The sequence below is a fragment of the Aotus nancymaae genome, unplaced genomic scaffold (assembly GCF_030222135.1).
Source record: "Aotus nancymaae isolate 86718 unplaced genomic scaffold, 86718_ANA_hifiasm-v0.15.2.pri h1tg000007l, whole genome shotgun sequence".
In the NCBI taxonomy this organism is placed as follows: domain Eukaryota; kingdom Metazoa; phylum Chordata; class Mammalia; order Primates; family Aotidae; genus Aotus; species Aotus nancymaae.
The window spans coordinates 47,561,573-47,574,190 of NW_026988418.1; the positions used below are offsets into that span (position 1 = coordinate 47,561,573).

Sequence of the window (12,618 nt, forward strand, 5' to 3'; positions counted from 1 at the left end):
TGATAAGATTCTATTAAGTGATTATTAAGACATTCTGAGTTACTTCAGCCAAGTACATCTATAATCATTACCTACCTCCTGGGGGTGATTTGAGGTGTAATTAGTTAAAGCTCACTGTTACCTCCCAACATCTGAACGACAAACGAGACCACTTCTACACAGCCGATCCACGAGCCCAGGGCAGCCTGTTCACATTTACATAAATCTCATAGGTTCAGGTTTCACCAGAGCCCGAGTTGGATCTGTAGAACTAGAGATCATACTGGAAATTGCCTACCTCTAGTTATATCAAATGATACCCCTGAGGGTTGATTTCTTTTGGTTTCTAAGCTATATTATTTAATAGCCCTAATCGTAGTGTTAATAAAACAAACACAATAAACCTCCACTAAAAATTGAGCTATGTTGAAGCAAATCAAATTAGCATGACCCTCAAACCTCTTATTCTTTCAGAACCATTTACTGAACTTCTACTGTATGTGAAGCGCTGGCCTGGGATCTAAGGCTGTGAAGTTCAAAGGAAGTCACTTGCCCTCAAGGAATTTGTAGTCAGCAAAATTCACAGATGGTAATAATAACTTTTAGAAAACTTTCACGTTTACTCAAAAGCCTGTCTAGTATTGGGGGAGTGTGAGAGAGAGACAGAGAGAGTGAGCCTCCAAGTGGTTTAAATACTTTATTGATGAAAGTTCTCAAGTCAAATACCAAAGGCCCCGGGGCTCCTGGGGTCTTTTCTCATGGAGAGCTACTTTTAGACCAGGGAAGATGAGAAACATTTAATTAGGAGGTGCACTGTTTCAGTAGGCACACACACAGCAATAAGAAGAGACACGGATAGCATCCCTGTAATAAGTAATTAGGTAGAAAAACTGAAAAAAAGAAACAAGAATTCATGGAGCAGGGCAGTGTGGAGACATTTAGTATAAAGGCAAATAGATTTGTAAACCCCCGTGGTCTCGAGGGTTTCTTTGCATTACAGCACAATACCGTAATTTATTTTCCTAATGACTCAAACACACTAAGACCACTTTACAACATGGCTACTAGGCAGGAGAATAGGTAATAGAGAATAATTTCCAACAAAAACTGTTTCTAGAAATTTAAATCAATTCTTAAAATAATTTAAATCTTTTCTTAAAGTAATTATTCAGTTATAAGATGCAGTAGGCAAATTCTAGTTCAATATAAAAAAGTGTTTTAGCCTCCTTTAAAACAGATTCAGTGACCTTGGGAGGTGGTGAGTTTCCTGTGGCTTAGAGGAATGTAAGCTAAGTACAGACAGCCACCTATGAGGACGCTACAGAGGGACTTGGAATATCCACGTGCTGCTCAAATCCAGACTGCCGCAAGTTTTGTACAGCCTGAGAGCTAATTATAGTTTTTGCATTTTAAACTTAAATTGTAAAATGTAAAAAAGGCCTTTCAGTGAGAATAGTTGCTCAATTTTGCCTCCACCCACAAAGCCTAAAATGTCAATTCCTTGACAGAAAAACTTTGGCAACCCCTACTCTAAGGAGTTGCTGTTTCCCAGCTCTGAGGTTCTGGGAACTGAGCACACCTCATTTTCTCATGAAGACTTCTTTAAAATGACTCGATATTAAAACTGCTTTTCTGTGGCCAGAGTAGAGCATCCTTTTAGATACTGACCGTCTCTGGAAATCAGCCTTGATGTAGTGTTAGGTAATGCTTGCTGGGATATACAAATATCAGCTTTCATACTTCTCAGTCTTACAAGTTAAATTTTATACTTTCAGATTTTATTCACTGGCTAGGGAGAAAGACAACTCAGTGTGCTTCCCTACGTAAATAGCAGAAACAGGGCACATTTCAAAGCCACCCAGACCTCCCCTTACCACAATGGCACACACAAGGTCCAGCAAACTCTCGGCCGTCCTTAGGGGTTCATCGGGGAAGGTGGTAGAGGTGAGGCCATCATCTCTTGATGGTAGACACAGAGGCCAGGGAGCATTATATTATTTTTACCCTAAAAGAGAAATGCCCTTAGAAAATAAAAGTGTTCATAGTTTTCTCAATTTTTTTTCTATTTTTTTCCCTCTAAGTCTGGGGGGAAAAAACCCTTAGCTTAGAGAAATGCCATCTCCTCCTGTTCTGCCTTTGCTGAGGGATTAGCAACCCTTGAAAGGCTTTGGTCTCCAGGCATGCCGGGAGGCAAGAAGAAAATGGCTGGTCTTGTGACTCTCCCAGGTGTGAGGTGATGGCTTCAGTAATGCCAGTGTGATTTCTGGGTCTCTGTGAGAAAGACAAACAAAGCAGAAGGGAACCCTGACATAACCCAGTTAATAGTAGCTTAATGTCATCAATCCCACTGCTCAAGTCAGAGCAACAGTCTTCGGAGGATTTCATTCTCCCCAAGAACGGATTCGTGTTTCCAGTTGGTTTTATAAATGTGTGTCTGTGTGTGCTTGCGTCTTTCCTGCGGCAGGGTGCCTAGACGTGGGCAAGTCCTCTGTGGATAACAGCAGGCAGCGCGTGACACGAAGAATCACACATGGTATGTTTAATTGCTTCAAGGCATCACACACACACACCCCAGCTCAGTGCTGTGACTTCTGCCACTGCCTCCTACCCTTTTTGTCAGATTACAGGGACACAGAGCAAAGTTTACTTGTAGCCAAACTAATGCTACAAGCCCTGCGTGGATTCTCCCTGTCCTCCATTTAGAAACCCCCGAGTAAAAAAGGATTATGATCACATCACATTTTACTAAACATTCATTCTGTGACCCAAATAACTATCACTCACTGTGGGTACTTTCATTGTGACTATTTTCACAAGCATCTGAGAGAGAGACTAGAAATATCAAGATATCATTTAAACTGTGGTCAGGACCTATAAATAGCTTCCCTTTAGTGTCTCTCTTTCCCCTTCGCTCCATACCTCTGCCCTTCACCTCTTTTTTTCTCACACACAAGATCTCACACTCCTCCCAGGGAACGGACTTGGACCACGTGCGTAAGAAATGACAATCTGGACGGGCACATTTCCTCTGTCACAGAACTGTGTCTTGTATCCCAGCACCCTCCCCACCTCCTTCCCGTGGCCCTGTTTCACAATTAGAATGCAGCTCGGAGTGGAAAGAGCTGGCGCTCAGCAGATGGCTGCAGGCAGTACCTTCGCGCAGCCCCGACGCCCACTCCTCGGCAGCAAGAACCAGGGAGCGCCATATGTCAGAGCTGCCGCCGCTGCCAGCAGAAGGGAGGCTTTGTTCTTTTGATGGGTTTGTTTTGAAAGGGGAACATAAATAATACACACCCACTACTCCTTCCCCAGCAATCTGGGCAGAGCTTGCCGGCAGTCCTTGTGGCTCAAAGTGCCCCAATTGTTCCCTGAGCATTGCTGAGTAGGAGTGCTGGTCTTGGCCACCAGATGGATTAAGTCTGATTCAAATTGTCGACCATAAATAATGCTTTTCTCATATTTAATCAGTGAGTATTTATCAGCTTTTCCCTGAAAAAAAAAATCATGTTTCCTTAAAAAGTTAAGATATTTGTTTTCACACAATCTAAATAGCTTCTTGCAAAGTCGTTGGAGCCATGGGTGGCCCACCCCCTTGACCAATGTGTGTGCAGGCAGGAGGGGAGGGCTGAGGCCGGAGTGTGTGCAGAAGGGAGAGGAGCCGGGGCAGAATGGCCTCGTGGCCTCGTGAGGAAAACAGTTCAGTGAAGGAGCCTCCAGGTCTGTCCTGCCACCAGCCAGCCAGCTTTGTTTCTCCTCCGGAAATCCTGCACATTCTCAAAGTCACACACTTCAAGCTGTGAAGAGACCCCTAAGCCCAGAGAAGGCAGCACAGCCTTGCTCACCACTTATTCGAGCCCGGCAGTGCCGGGCACATCATACATTTTCGATAATTTCTCTTGAATAAATGAATTGGTGGTTAAATGAATGACTGCTTCTTGGGTTAAATTCTTAAAATGTGTTTTGGGAACACATGGTTGTGTGTGTGTGTGTGTGTGTGTGTGTGTGTTTGCATATAAGTATACAAAAAGAATCTAAAATAATCTGTCTATAGAATGTACAGCACCAAGGGTGAACTGCAATGTAGACTATAGACTTTGGGCAATAATGATGTCTCAATGTAGGTTCACTGATTGCAGCACATGTGCCATTCTAGGGGGATGTTGACAATGGGGGGGCTGTGCATGTGTGGTGCAGGGGGTATATGAGAATTCTCTATACCTTCTGCTTTAATTTTGCTGTGAAGCTAAAACTGCTCTAAAAAATAAGTTCTATTAATCTAATAAAATAAAATAATCTATTCAAGGTATTAATCATGTTTAATATTATTTATTGCTAGTCCCTATTTTCTGCTTTTCATGCATTGCTTTTATTATTAAAAAAATAGCTTCATTTGGAAAAGGAAGCAAACATGTAACATTTGTCTTATGAGTCTCAGGGCTGAAGAGTATGCTGACGGGAAGGAAAAATGAGCCAAAGCAATATCAATCATCTTCATCACAGTAACTGCAATTTATAAAGAAACGAGCGGATGGCCGTGGAAGGCACTGTTCTGAGTGTTTTACATGCACGAACTCATGTAATCCTTATGACTGCACTATTAAATAGGAACTGTTATTAACCCTTTTCACAGAAAGAAAACCCGTGAGTGAAAACAATTTATGTTTTTAAACAGTGCGCATAATACAAAGTTGAATAAATGAACACAAGATACAATTTTGCAACACTAGCATGTAACTGACAACCAGGCTCTGAGGTACTAGCAGCATCAGGAAGTCCACCTGAGGGACAACATGTGCCTTGTTGGTTTCGAGAGGAATAAATGACATTCAGAAGTTTCAGGCACTGTCCCTGGCTTTGAGCTGGAACTTAATGAATGGTAGCTGTTTCCTAAAACCATTGGTCCAGCTCTTCCCACAGTTTCTCTGGGATTTTTTAGGGGATGAATTGGTAACATCTTAGGCTTCAGCTGCAGCATCTGTAAATACTAACAACAATAACGACAACAAAATGACCAGTTTTGAGACTTACGTGTGGGCCAGCCCTGTGGTAGGTTTGATAGCTGTCACTTCAGTCAGTTCTGTCTACTAACTGTGCTGGTCCAGTAGTAACCTGTCTTAATTCCATTTGCCAGATACAGTGACATCAACTGGGCTTTATGTAAACACCATGAGATGGACAAATGCCTTCTGAAGAACCACCATTCCCTAACATTCATGTTCCATGCCATTGTAGTGTAAAACTGATTTTCTGTGAAAATTGTTACTTCTTTGAAAGTCAGTAATCTATACAGAGTTGTTACCTCCCTTAATTCAACTGTTTCCTAAAAGTTCACAGATCATGCACTCAATGAATAGAATGGGCAGCTGTGAGTTTTTGTAGCGGGTGGAGAGCACTCAGGTTCAGGAGACCCAGTATTAGTTCTGACTCTGCTGCTCACAAGTTGGGTAACAGAGGGCTTCAGTTTTCTCTACCATCCATTTGCTTCCAGCTAGGACATTTCATGAGTCTGAGCTAACAGAGCTTTTAGGGGAAAATTCGGCAGCAAACCTTTCCTCTAAGACAGTGGCATTATAATGAGTGCACAGTAGGCCCAGACCCCGTAGGTTCATGAAGCCTGTGCTCTGACATGTAAGAGTACATGGCTCTTACATGGTCTGCCTGTCATCAGCACAGACTTCTTAAAAGGGGCGAGTGTGAGCTGTGTTTTGTGGGAATGGAAGAGGGGAGCCTTTCTGTTCTACTGGAGAGGGATTAGAGAAAGGAGCCTGGAGAAGGTTTTTCTGCTTGGAAAATATTGAGCTCTGCCCAACTGGGGCAGAACATGCAGCAGGGGTGCATTTAATAAAAAGAGGAAACCCTGCAATTATTAGTTCAACAAACTTCTGCGGGTGCCCGCTGTGTGCCAGGCACGGGCTGGTACTAGAATGACAGAAGACCTGGTCCCTGCCCTCAGGGAGCTTGCCACCGAGTGCTCAGTCTAGAGCGACCCAGGTCACTGGAGGGCTCAACATCCCCTGACTTTTAGGAAATGGAAGCAGAGGAGGGATCTTACAACTCAGAAGAAGGCATCTGGAACAATTTAAAGATTATCAGCTCAGAAGTGAACTGACCATGAAGCTCTGCAGTGTCGGCAGGGAGGAAGGGAGATGAAGGAATTACATCTTTCTTTTAAGATATTCAATTCCTTTCTCCAGGCCCCTTTGTGCAAACCCCCCTGCACGCTGCTGACAGAGTTACTATTCTAAAACGTGGATAGCGTTAGGTTACTCTTCGACAACAAATCATTGGCTTTCCATTTGCCACTGGAAAGTCCCAGCACAGCATTCAGGGCCCCTCACAGAATGACTTCAGCCTACCTTTCTAGCCTCATGCCCCATCTCATCCTTTTGTATCCCAGAATATCCCAGAAGTGTAGGGGTTTTGTTGTTGTTGTTGTTGTTTGTGTTTTTGAGACAGAGTCTTGCTCTGTTGCCCAAGCTGGAGTGCAGTGGCACGATCTGGGTTCACTGCAACCTCTGCCTCCTGGGTTCAAGCGATTCTCCTGCATCAGCCTCCCAAGTAGCTGGGATTGCAGGTATGTGCCACCACACCCAGCTAATTTTTTTGTATTTTTAGTAGCGACAGAGTTTCACCATGTTGGGTAGGCTGGTCTTAAACTCCTGACCTCAAGTGATCCACCTATCTCAGCCTCCCAAAGTTCTGGGATTACAGGCAGAAGCCTGTACGTTCATTCTATTGGCTGTTTCTCATGATCTTGCCCATTTCCTGAAGGTCTGTACTCCCTCTTCTCCTTTTAGGTCCAACTCAAATATTATTTTTCCTGATAAGATTACCCCAACTTAGACATTTGTTCCACTTAGCTCGACAAAACATCCATTGTATTCCTTTTCTTCCAGTACCTAGCACATTGCCTTAGACATGCAGGCATCCTTGTGAGCCAGATCCTCAGATCATGAAGTGATTTTGAATGAAATTGCTAATGGATGACTCTAATTTGCAGACCAGAGTTTTATCTTGCATGCCAAACCCTGTCCACTGATAACAGCCAGCTACAGCACAGTGCAAAGAAGGATTTTATTGCAACATTTTGGTCTACCAGGAAAAGCATGGTGATTCATTCATGATGTCTACTGCAGTCACAGGGGAGAATGACAACATGCATGCCATTTTTCCATCCTTTCACTGGATACTTCCAAAGGGCACATACTTTTTTTGTGTGGTTGTTAATGTAATCTTAATTGTCTATTTTATTTTATTTTTAGAGACAGTGTTTTTGCTCTGTCACCCAGGCTGGAGTACATTGGTAAAATCATAGCTCACTGCAGTTTTGAACTCCTGGGCTCAAGCGATCTTCCCACTTCAGCCTCCTGAGTAGCTAGGACCACAGGTTCACACCACTGTGCCCAGTTAATTAAAAAATAATAATTTTGTAGGGATAGGGTCTTGCTATGTTGCCAAGGCTGGTCTTGAACCCCTGGCCTCAAGCAATCTTCCTGCCTTGGCCTCCCAAAACACTGGATTACACGTGTGAACCTCTGTGCCCAGCTTGTTTATGATTTTTTTCCATCAGTATAATATGCCGTTGGTTGCTACAGTTACTCATCTGTGTGTTGTCCTCATTGACTTCATCCACATTTGGCCTACAGATTCTTGCAGGCTTGCACTTGCATAAAAGTTCCTATCATCCATAGCTCTGGCTAAATAACAAGCAAAAATAAAATCTTTCAAAAAGCAGCTGTATTAATCCCTTCCATTGATATTTGGAACGATTAAGTATAATTATTTGGAATTTTTGTTTTCAGTGCTCTGAGCCTTGAATGCTGCTGATTGTCTGCAGAGCTAATCCTGCCTAATGCTGTCTCTACATTCAATTAATAACGTGTTCTGGATGCTTAACAATGAAGCACGGTCTGATTTCCAGACAGCTATTTGGAGAGCAAAATGCTCTTGCAAAAGATTAAATATACCTCCCCTCATTCTTATTTGGGTGCCCACAACAGGGCAGTTTATGCCTGAAGCTCAAGCCAGGTCCTCTGACTCGGTACAGGTGATTCCTAATGAAGTTTCTTTCTTTCTTTTTTTTTTTTTTTGAGATGGAGTTTCGCTCTTGTTACCCAGGCTGGAGTGCAATGGCACGATCTTGGCTCACCGCAACCTCCGCCTCCTGGGTTCAGGCAATTCTCCTGCCTCAGTCTCCTGAGTATCTGGGATTACAGGCACGCACCACCATGCCCAGCTAATTTTTTTTTATTTTTAGTAGAAACGGGGTTTCACCATGTTGACCAGGATGGTCTCAATCTCTTAACCTCGTGATCCACCTGCCTCGGCCTCCCAAAGTGCTGGGATTACAGGATGAGGTTTCTTTCTAATGCAAGTCAGGTGGCCACGCAGTGTCCTGTGATCAAAGTCAACTCAGGTAAAAGAAGGAAACCTCCCGAGTTGAGGCTGAAAGCAGGTTTTATTCACTCTGGGTCTTTTTTTTTTTTTTTTTCTTTCACTTTCTCCATAGGCTCTGAAAGTGATTATCTTCCCAATCAGGGAACAACCATTGCAAAGGAATGCACTCCTTGTAAAGCCCAGGGGCACACAGGTTTCTCTAACCAGCAACACACCTCCCAGTGTGAGGGACTGCCTGGGATGTCTCCACTGCCAGGGAACAAGGAGGGGAAGAGAACGGAGCTTGGATGCCAATGCTCCGCTGGAGGGGAGGCGGCTGCCATTTGAATTGATGCTTTTTAAAATCTCCTGCTGGGGAGAAATGGGGAAGTGCTGATGGATGTAATGAACCAAGCCTCCCAGGGAAGTGAGAGAGAGAGAGCAGTCCCATCAGCCGGATCATTTAAAACTAGAGCAAGGAAAGCACTTCGGAACAATATAGTATGGCGCACAACATGGGCAGGAACTTTGAAATCAAGAACCAGCCATCAGCCCTTTAGCCCTGAAACAAGTTACGTAGTGTATTTCTAGCACAGAGACTGCTGGTGGGTGATTAGTCCATGTGCCTTTGGAAGGCATCTGGGAAATGAGGAGCGTTTGCAACTCTAGCCTGCAGCACAGGGGGATGTGGGAGGGCACAGGGCAGCTGGGGCTGTGTCCTCGGACCCAGACCCCCACCCCCACACCTCGCTCCCTGTGTGCCCATCCCCTGACCATCTCAGCCTTGTCTGTGGGCATCCAGCGGGGTGCCTGCATCCTCCTCGGCCCTTTGAATTAGTTTCCCATGCTGCTGTAGCAAAATTCTGTACACTGAGTGGTTTAAAACAAAGCACATTTATTCTCTCACAGTTCTGGAGGTCAGATGTCCAAAATGGGTCTTATTTGGCTAAATCGAGGTTGTTGGCAGGGTTTCGTCCATTCTGGAGGCTCTAAGAGACACTCATTCCCTTGACTTTTCCAGCGCCTGGACACCACCTACATTCTTTGGCTCATGGCACCTTCCTCCATCTTCAAAGTCAGTAGTGTTGCATCTTCAAACCTCTCTCTGACCTTCCTGCCTCCCTTTTGCCTTTATAAAGACCCCTGTGATTACATTGCACCCACCTGGACAATTTCTGTATCTTAAAATCCTTAATCACATCAGTAAAGCCCCTTTTGTCATGTAAGGTAACATATTCACTGGATCCCGGGGTTAGGACATGGACATCTTTGGGGGCCATTATTCTGCCCACCACATCTCCCTACAGTCTCAGCAGCCAGAGTGTCAGAAGCACTAGGCTGTCCCAGCAGCTGGAGCTCCAGAGCCACAGTGAAGGTGAGTCAGATGGGACCAGAGAGGGCAAGGCTGGCATTTCTTTACCAGATGGATGGCGTGGCTGGCATTTATTTGAGCTTGCCTCTTCATCCACTGATCTGTCTGGCTCAAATACTGCAACTCCTGGGACAGCCTCACACTTCTGCCACCTTCTAGACAGACGATTCGCCGGGAGTGTGGACCCCTCTGCCCATACCCATGAATTTGGGCCCCCTGAGGCATAACTCTTCCCTGTTATGCCTGAAGTCTGGCTTCTCCCTAGGGCTTGGCAGATGTAGAGAGTTAATAAACTATTTCCCCTGCCCTCTCTTCCCTCATCCACTTGCTAGAAGCAGTCCTTGAATCACTGTGACACAAGGCGTGTTTGAGTCCTGGCATACCCTGTCAGAAATTAAAATACGTTTTCCAATGAAAGCAGCATTAATAATCACAAAGAGAAATCACTACAATTGTACTGTGCTCAAGGTCCACTATGTGTTAAACAGGTTTGTTGGGTGGCTGAGACATGCCCTTCGCCTTCACCTTCATTTCTATGGCAAAAGTGCTGCTGAACAGCAGACATGCATCTCCCGGCCTCACCCGAATGGTGGTTTTCTAGTGACTGTGATGAACTTACTATTTCACTGCATCACCTGGCCCACACTCATCCTTCTATTATTGCTGTGCTAAATCACTCCCTTCCTAAGGGTTTTATTATTTCAATGGTTGCTTCAGTTACCTCACTATGCTGTGGAGACACAGCACGTGCCTCTTTGCCTTATAGAAAGAATTTACAACATTGGGACCTCAATCTAAGGTTAATGGAAAGAGCAGGGAAGTACAATTAATGGGAAAGCTGTTATAGCCTTGTACAGTGGATTGAATCTGGGCTCAAGTCAGACTTTCCTGAATGTTAATCCTAAATCTGCCATTTTCAAGTATGTGACTTGGGCAAATAGAAACAGAACCTCTCCACGTCTCAGCCCCCTTGTCTGTAAACGGAAGATAACAATATAACTGCGGCGGGAAGCAGTGGTTGCTACCCAGCGCTGTACTCAAAGCCTCTTCCTTGCCTTGAATGCAGCAGACACACACTCCTCCAGGAGTCTTCTCCCTTGCAGCTAGGGGCGGCCATGCCACCCGGATGAAAGTGGACATCTGCTGGGGGCCCTGGGGAAATCATTTTCTCCATAATCACAGGCATAAGAGGAGATTCCTCTTTCTCTTATTTTTCTCTCTCCCGCCTTGGAGGGTGTTAAGTGAGAAAGTGATATTTGTGGCTGCCATAACCATGTCACCAGGAAGACAAAGCCAAGAGAATGCAGAGACGCCCAGCCCGTGTCCTGGCTGCTAAACTGCCCTGGAACTGCTCACCTCTTTGTTAGGGGAGAAGATTAAATGACTCTATGATTTAGGCCACTGTCGGCTGAGTGTTCAGATTCTTGAGTCTTAATGCATTCTAACCAATACAAATTCCCATCTCAGGAGAAAGAGGAACTGAGATCATGCATATCAGGTGCCTGGCACAAAGCTATTATTCCAATAAATGAGAACCTAGAATTCTTCTTCTTAATACCTGGGGAAAATTAAGATATACTTTTATTTGCTTTTTTCCTTTTGAGACAGTTCTCATTCTGTCACGCAAGTTGGAGTGCAGTGGCACAGTCATAGTTCACTGCAGCAGCCTTGACCTCCCAGGCTTGTAATTGTCTATTTTATTTTATTTATATATATTTTTTCAGATGGAGTCTCACTCTGTTGCCCAGGCTGGAGTGCAGTGGGGGATCTCGGCTCATTGCAACCTCCACCTCCCAGGTTCAAGCAATTCTCTGCCTCAGCCTCCCGAGTAGCTGGGATTACAGGTGCCTGCCACCACGTCCAATTAATTGTTTGTATTTTTAGTAGAGATGGGGTTTAACCATCTTGGTCAGGCTGATCTTGAACTCCTGACCTCATGATCCACCTGCCTCGGCCACCCAAAGTGCTAGGATTACAAGAGTGAGCCACTGCACCCGGCCTATTTTATTTTTTAGAGACAGGGTTTTTGCTCTGTCATCTAGGCTGGAATACAGTGGTAAGATCATAGCTCACTACAGTCTGGAACTCTTGGGTTCAAGTGATCCTCCCACCTCAGTCTCCTGAGTAGCTGGGACCATAGGCATGCATCACCACACCTGACTAATTGTTGTATTTTTTTGTCTCACTATGTTGCCCAGGCTGGTCTTGAACTCCTGGCTCAAGTGATTCTCCCAGCTTAGCCTCCCAAAGTGCTGGGATTATAGTATTATTTGCTGGTTAACTTCCTACTTTTCAACCTCACTAGCTCACCAATTTATGCTTGTGCTGAAAAACGAAGTGAAGTCTCACAGGCTCAACTGCACTTGTTGAATAGTTAGATCCTTGTTTGTATTTCTAGAACAGGAATTTCTCAAGGCCAGTTGCTGAGTCTTATTCATCAATAAACTCTGTGCCTGTCTCATAGAGTGTTCTCCGTTGGTGTTTTTGGTGGGTGATTGGGTGAATGGATGAATGAGGGGACAGATGAACAAGTGAATTAACCCCAGAGCCAGTTGCAGAATCCCTTCTTACCTAGCATCAGGCCTGGTATCCTCTCATTCTGTATAGCACACACACATGATGAAAAACAAAGTCAGACTTTTATGAGAATCTGGCACTTCTGACCTTGAAACCCTAACCAGTGATGTTCTATAGTCTACCCAGGGAGATTCCCACCTGGGCAAAAAACACAATCCAGTGTTCTCCCAGCCCAGCATGAGCTGGTTGTCTATTACTTTGATGAAATGTCTAAATATGCTGTAAGGCTTTTATAAAATGTGACTTTGTTTTTCCAAGAGGAAGCAGATGACTAGCACAGGGGAGTTTTAAGAAAATTGCTTACTGCAAAGAAA

At 44.5% G+C, this 12,618-nt stretch overlaps 1 long non-coding RNA gene across 1 annotated transcript in view; it reads right to left on the reverse strand.

Annotated features, from left to right (window-relative positions):
• Positions 1-1,598: 1,598 nt before the first annotated feature.
• LOC105710465 (uncharacterized) overlaps positions 1,599-12,618 on the reverse strand; it is a 36,980-nt gene continuing 25,960 nt past the window's right edge. Inside the window, exon 4 of the long non-coding RNA XR_001105796.2 lies at positions 1,599-1,984. This is a non-coding gene — a long non-coding RNA (uncharacterized LOC105710465). The remainder of the gene's footprint in view (positions 1,985-12,618) is intronic.